The 7,770-nt window shown below is 40.3% G+C and overlaps 1 long non-coding RNA gene across 1 annotated transcript in view; it reads left to right on the top strand.

The window, feature by feature from the left end:
* Positions 1–6,829, top strand: part of LOC112450130 — an 8,605-nt gene extending 1,776 nt beyond the window's left edge. The window contains exons 3-5 of the long non-coding RNA XR_005233982.1: positions 3,133–3,217; positions 3,751–3,851; positions 3,928–6,829. This is a non-coding gene — a long non-coding RNA (uncharacterized LOC112450130). The remainder of the gene's footprint in view (positions 1–3,132; positions 3,218–3,750; positions 3,852–3,927) is intronic.
* The last annotated feature ends 941 nt before the right edge of the window (positions 6,830–7,770 follow it).

Here is a 7,770-nt window from a genome sequence, read left to right as displayed (position 1 = left end):
ATAGAGCTGGTCCAGTGTTCCACGACCAGGACGAAAACCACACTGCTCTTCCTGAATCTGAGGTTCGACTATCCGACGGACCCTCTTCCCCAATACAAGGGGCTAAAATATGCTTCCTTCATAGGGTGGCTGGGCTCAGCCTTAGAGATTAGGTGAGGATCTTCGTCATCCAGGGAAAGCTCAGAGTAGAGCCACTGCTCCTTCACATTGAAAGGAGTCAGTTGAGGTGGTTGCATCTGATTAGGATGCCTCTCTTTGGAGGTTTTTAGGGCATGTCCCACTGGGATTAAACCTCAGGGCAGACCCAGAACTCGCTGGAGGGATTATGTATCCTCTTTGGCCTGGGAATACCTTGGGATCCCCCAAGAGGAGCTGGAGAGTGTCGCTGGGGAGAGGGATGTCTGGATTTCTCTCCTGAACCTGTTGCATCTATGACCCGCCCACGAATAAACGGTAGAAGATGGATGGATCATTTCATGTGGAGTTGTGAGGAAAGGTTTTGCACAAAAACTATCTCACTTGTTGTAGATGGATTTTTGAACACCCTCAGTTTGAAGAAATAAAGTTGAATTTTGATTGCATTGATGTGCTAACAGCAAAACCAAATGAGGACTGCTGCCATTCTAAAGCAACTCCAATCTCAAAAATATCATAGCGGTTCATCTGAATGGTGTTTAAAAAACCTTTGCATTACTGTCAGTTTTGCAATGGAAACAAAGAAAACAAAATAATCTCAGCTATTCAAGATGAGGAATCTCTAACTATGCTAAAGCATACAAACAAAACATCATGTCAACCCTTGTCCTAAAGAAACCAGTATTTCCTGCACATCCAGTACTTACTCTCACATTTGCAAATACATCAGTCAAAATGAACCCATTAGCTGATTAATTTGAATAATATCCTCATTATCTCAGTACTTAGGATTTGGTTAATGATCCTGTGTGTTGTTAGTACCTTATCAGTTGTTGTTAGTACCTGTTGGTTCAGTTGTCCTTCAGAAACTAAAATCCAAGCAGCTCTTTGCTCACACAGACACACATGCAGATATACACACAGCCTTAATGTGTTTTGCATGTCCTGTGTGTGGAACAATCCAAAAAGGTCATAGGAGAAGATGCCAGACTGCAATCAGTTCACTATGCAGCTCAGTGAAATTTCAACTGACATCAAATATTTTCTTTCACATGTTTATAGATTTTTTTTATTTTTTGTGGATAATTTTATTTCAAAAAGTCAGAGCTTCCTCCTGACTAATGTTAATACTGACCTAAGAGCCACTGTAAAAATAAGTGACTCGTTGGAAACTATGCACATGACAAAGTTATGCACCCATGGTGCCTGATATGCAGACCAGTGATGGGTATGTAAATTTTGCAGTTTGCAGTGTTGCTCATATACATTGTATAATGGGTACCAGAGGGCATATGTGATGGCATCACAAGTGGAGTGATAGTTATCTGGTAGTTGCTGGAGTGTCCAACAGTCAAAAGAGGAACTGAAGGTCAGCAGACAGAGGATGCCTCATAGCCACATTATGCAACATTAGGAGCACTGAATGAAGTTCATAAAGGGTCACATTATGGGTTTACATGACGATGGGTCATGAAACTGCTTGATGTTGGAGCCAATGGGTATATGAGGTTACCCATACAAAGTTCAGATGGCTCAAGACAGACAATTCCAATTGTTGCACTGTGTGCCAAGCATTGTAGAACCACAGATATCAGTTTTTACCATTTGGACACAAGTATTAGACTCTTTACAATATTTCATGTCATCCTGCTCTGTGTCTCAATGACTGGCATCAGTTCTTTCTTTGCTTTTATTTCACCAGGAAAAACCCCATTGAGATTAAAAATCTCTTTTACAAGACAATCCTGGCCAAGACTGGCAGCAACACACAGAGGTTACAAAACATTCACAACAGAAACAAAAAATGAACATTGAAATAGATAAAATAATTATAATATTCCTCCCTTAAAACATTTACAGACAGATGATTCCTTCTCAAGGTCAGTAAGAACACCCTTAAACGCATTTAGTGACAACAGCTCCTTTAGGTTCATGTATTTCTGCAACTGGTTCCAAGTAGACGGAGCAGAAAACTGAAAAGATTTCTTTTCAAGTTCAGTTTGGACTTTAGGCACCAAAGGTAAAAATAATTTCTCACAGCGAAGAGAATATCCACCAGTGGACTTTCTCTTTATAAAGGCCAACAAATATGAAGGAAAAAGTCCTAGTATAGCCTTAAAAATAAATTTGACTTTACTTGACTTGACTCCTGAGAGAGAACCCCAGTCTTTCTTCAAGACAACAATAGTCCACACACAACAAGGTTGTCTATAGACTGCCTGCATCATGTTGACGTCCTCCTGGAGTCAGCCACATCCCGATATTTTTTTATTCCAACATGTGTGGTATTAGCTTGGACATAATTTGACCAAGTGTTGATCTGCTGAATCTTGAAGTGCAGTTCCAACAGCTGTGGAACAGGAAAGGAAACAACAGTCGTATGACTCTGTTCTGTACTGAATTACTGCTTTATCCACCCTGCTGGCATGGGACCATCAGTGCTAACTCTGTTATCCTTCTGATCTGAATTCCATTTATGGGGATAAACTAGGGTCTTCAGACAAGCAACAGCTAACTGTCCACGTTTGCACGTTTTCGACAACGTGAGCGTAAGAGCCCACGGTTCACTTCATAAGAAGGCATTTGTGGCTGAAGACAGTGCCTCTCAAAATGGGAGCTCAGGCCTCATGGTATGAGCACAGATGCAGACCAGTTACCTCACCTTCCTACCCATTCGGCCTGTCTGCTCTCTTGCCTCAAACTAAGAATTGCACTTACCTTCCTTACCCATCTGTTATTTTCATTCTGGATTTCTTCATATGAAATAAATTCATATATTAAAAATTATGACAGAACGATCCAACCACAATCAAAACCAGGGTTCTACTAATGCCGAAAGTTTCTACCCCACTCTCAGTTCATATAGAATAACCAATGATATCAATAATGCAATCTAAAAGGACTCAACCAACAATAAATTAACCAGTATTTGCAATCTTGGTTACCATTCTGTTAATTTTAGACTAAAAGTTCACTGCTCTACAACCCTCTCTCCAGATTTATGCCCCTCCACCGCCTCCTCCAACAGAAAGTTTAACAGTGATGTCCCGTGACGTCTCCATCTCACTATCCGAAAAATGAAGTAAGTCTGATTGCTGTCGTAGATTCACACTACTCTCTTATCCTCAATCAAACTCTGAGCCTTCCCATCTGCCTATGCTAAAGTTGCTTTGTTGATCAGTCCCTTAAAAAGGTGAGCTTTACACTATTCTGAAACGTACCTTACTAACCACAAATCCTATAGAATGCCTCTTTTTGAAAAACATTTATCTCAGATTTCCTCAAAGTTTTCAATCACCCCTTCCAAGAAGAGGCTGCCCACTGACTCCAAAATAGAGATTATGTAATCGTACTGTTGTTGATTACTCCACTGACTTTCATATTATCACAGTCGAGACAGGCTGGAATGAAAATGAACTAAATATTGTTTTTGCCAGTTCTGTCAGAACAATTTAAAAAATCAATTGGCCTTCCAAGATGAATGCCAGATTCCTTAGATGAGTTTGCATGATTGATCTAACTAATCGGCTAGTCAGCTGCTTAAAAGAAACAAACCTGTGGTGTTCTGTAAGTCTGCTTCCTGGTTACCCATTCCAGTCTCTGATTGCTTGGCAGACTAATCATCCACAGCTGCGGAGGATCAGGGTCATCAGTGTTGCTGGGTACTTAAGGCTGCTATGAGGATCAGACCAGCGCTGGAGCATCGCTTGCCCTTGGTAAAGCTATTCAGCCACAACCAAGTTCTGACTCCTTGTGCCAGCTAATGTTTTTGTATCTTCTGTATGCTCTCAGAGTTACCTGCTTCCTGGAATCCTGTCTGGTCTGTGTAACTCGCCGCCTTTTCAAAGGAGTACCCCGAGAGCCACTCACCTGATTCTGTCTGCACTGCTGCCTGTCTGTCTCCTGCAAGAAACCAACCTGTCTGCGGGATACCTACCAGTAAATACTTACCCTCCCATCTGGAACTGACTAACCCGAAGAACCTCCACTCGAGAACACTCACCCCGTGTCTCTCCTCAATGCTGAGACTTCTCCACAGCCAGTAAGAAAGACAGCCAGTAAGAAATCCAACAATAAATCTACTAGCACTACTTATCTGCGGCCGTTACCCATACTTACCACCAACCTTCCCTTCCAGATCTGGATACCTGTCTCCCGTTGCACTGTAAAAAAAATTACTTACCTTTATCTTTGCCTCCTGAGTCTGTCTGTTGCCGAGCTGCTCACATTTGACTATTCTGTGAAACCTGACAAAACCGAGAAAGAAACTACATATCCTGATGGGCTCCCACTTCCGCATCTGTGATCAGTCCTGTCTCCACTGCCCATCAGACCCTTTTACTCTCTGCTAGTTTCAGCCAAAACCAAGCCAATGAAGGCCAGACTCATTTAACTCTGGAGCAACGACAGTGCATGCTAAACTGTGCATCTATTGTAGAAAACCCAGTCACTTATTGCTTTTTTGCCTAAACTGTTAAAATAGAAATGCTCACCAGTAAGTTTGGGGATACTGGTGGGCCAGTCCACATGTTCATCTGCTCTCCATTTGCTTCTTCCCATTGCTGAATGTGAAAATAACCTTAATTTCCTACTTCCCATTGATTGATTGTGGAGCAGAGCAAAATCTCATTCATATAGAACTGGTAAAACAACTTCAATTGTCTACTAAACCCCTTTCCAATCCCCTGCCAGTTTCAGTACTCAATGAACAAGCTTTGACTGTCATTACCCACCAGACCTACCACATACAGTTTGTCTCCAGAATTATTTAAAATAACAATGAGTTCTTTACAATCTCTTCTTCCCACTCACCTGTGGTCCTAGGGTTCCCCTGGTAGGTCAAATTTAAGCCACCATTAACTGGTCAGTGAAAAGAATTGATAATTCTTTTCACCAGTTTCACACCACCTAGATCTTTTCCAAACTAGACCTACCTATCCTTTCTCTTCCCTTGGAACCATGTAAGACAACAAACAACTTAAAGACCTAAACAAAATCAATAGAAAACTAACAACTTCCTGCTCACCTGTAAACTTTCTAACCCCTGCCCCAGTCACTGTTACAGATTACAGTATTCATGGTTTCTGGTTTATGTCACAATAAAACCTTTCCTTACCCATCTGTTCTTTTAACTCAGTATTTGAACCCCATGGTAAAATACATATAAAATTATGACAGGCTTTTCAATTATTTTTCCCTTCATTTCTGGATAGCACATTTGCAAGCCTTCCTATAGATAACAAGCAGGTTCTTTTAGACTTACCTTTTTTTTTACGTTTATTTCGCTATCTAGAAGGATGAGTTCAGCTACTCTGCATAGAGAGCTAATTTCAGCCGATTGTATTTGCATTTTCCTTCTTTCAGTCATTGCCCATAGCTTATGACCATAGGTAAGGGTGGGAACATACAGTGATTGGTAAATTGAGAGCTTTGTCTTTTGGTTCTGCTCTCACTTCATTATGACAGATTGGTACAGCATCCACATTACTCCAGATGCTGTATCAATTCACCTATAATTCTCCTGCTGTTTTAACCCTACTCATGAACAAGATCTTGACATACTTGAATTCCACCACTTGGGGCAGTTGTTATTTACCAACCTGAAGTTGGTAAACCACCCTTTTCTGGTTGATGACCATGGCCTTAAACTTGGAGGTGCTGATCTTCATCCCGGCTGCTTTGCACTCTGCCTCAGACCAATCCAGTGCCCGCTGGAGGTATCAGTTTGATGAGGCTAACAGGACAACATTATCTGAAAAAAAACCAGCAATGCAGTTCAAAGGCCCCCAACCCAGAGACCCTTTGTCCACCGCCTATGCTGAGTGATGACAAAGGCCAACCCTGGCATAATCAAACACTCACTAGGAGCAAGTTTAACTTATTGCCAGCAATGGAAACTAAACTCTCAATGTGGTTGTACAGGCACCAAATGGCTCTAACTAAAGGGCCCAAACCAGAAAGTACCTCCCACGAGACACATTCAGTTCTTTGACCATGTTGGCCAGCTGAAGGATATTTTCTTGCTGTTTGCAAGGAAATAGATCGCACAGGATTGGCCTAAAAATGGCCTATGTACAGGAAAACAAACCTTTTTGCTATTTGTAGATTTTGTGATGTTGTCATTTACCATTGGTCTTTCCTCTGTTTTTGCAGTTGTAAAGTGAAGGTCAGGCTTGTCACCTTTGTCAGAAATCATGTCAAATATTTATCCTTTTTGATAAAATTACAACAGTGTATTTCTGTAAGAAAGACAGCCACTCAGCTTACATTCTAGATCAAATTTACTTTCTTGTAAACACAAAAGAATAAAGTCAATAACTAAAGGTGAACCTTAAGCATTGACTCAGAATTGGTTAAGGATTGTTTTCCATAGCAAGAAAAGGATTTTCGCCCAGCTGTGTTTTTGTTGTTACATTTTATAGTTTAATTATGTTTTAGATATAATTGTGTTGCTGAAGTAGGGAAGTAAAATTTAAAAGCATGAAAATCATAAATGAAATGTCTATGCATGTTTCTGTAGAAAAACAATGAGTTTATTGACTTTTTGGGGAAGTCATATTTGTCTGTTGGAAACCAAGCTCCTCTAATGTGTTTTTAAAGTGTTTAAAAAATACTAAAGAAGTAAGCACCCTTTTTCTGAATTTTAATTCATCATATAGATTAAAACAAAGCATTCTTTAAAGGAATGCATATTGCATGCCTTCTTTCATGCTAGAGTTCTATTGTAAGATCATCTTATGTTGACAAATTAAGGAAAAATAGCAGTTTTGGTCAAACCTTGAAAATAATGGTAGGAGTCATGTCTTGCAATATTGCAAAGTTCCATACAATGTGTTAGTGCTCAAAGTATGTGTTGTGAATAACTCTCAGCTCCTACCACACCAAATTGTAGCTCAAGTTAATGAGTTGTAGATGTACATCTAATGATTACTTCCTGAATGTTTCTTTAAAATTTGTCCAGTGGTTCATGAGATATTTTCGTAACATCAGACAAACACCCACAGACACAAATGGACACACATAAACATGGTAAAAACATTATAGTTCACCTTTTGACCTGCAGCTGAGAATGATAATAATGAAATACCTGTCTGTATCATCACACAGTGAGAGTTTTTCGTTATTCTCCTTTTTTGGAGAATTAATACAAATTTCATGTTTTTATTATAAAAAGAATGGTGACACTGCAGTCAATTTCTCTCTGGCTGGATCCCCATTAATCCTGAGCCTGTCTATAAAATCAAATTAAAAGCAGTTAGCTGTAACAGAGCACCGAACCAGAATCTGTCACCAATCGATCTGCCCTGTTCATTAGAAAATCCTGCTGGTTGTTAAAACTCAGCAACACTATGAGAAGCCATGGAGGTAACTCATTGCCCCTCACATGCCCCCAACTTTGTTGGCTTTATTTACTTAACCCTCAGCACAACACTCATTCATAAATGTCAAAAATTAATCCATGCACCATTTAGAAACTTGAATGTGAGTCAAACCAAACATAGGCTGGGCTCCTGCATACACACAGCCACATAATCACTGGTCAGCAGCAGCAGCCTCAACCCAAAACGCACCATTACAGAACAAGAGATGCATTTCAGCGTTCATCCCACATCTGTCATTGCTCAGCAAACGCCA

Source organism: Kryptolebias marmoratus, linkage group LG14 (genome assembly GCF_001649575.2).
Source record: "Kryptolebias marmoratus isolate JLee-2015 linkage group LG14, ASM164957v2, whole genome shotgun sequence".
In the NCBI taxonomy this organism is placed as follows: Eukaryota; Metazoa; Chordata; class Actinopteri; order Cyprinodontiformes; family Rivulidae; genus Kryptolebias; species Kryptolebias marmoratus.
Note: the sequence above shows the minus strand (reverse complement) of the source record. Positions and strands in the feature narration are given on the sequence as shown.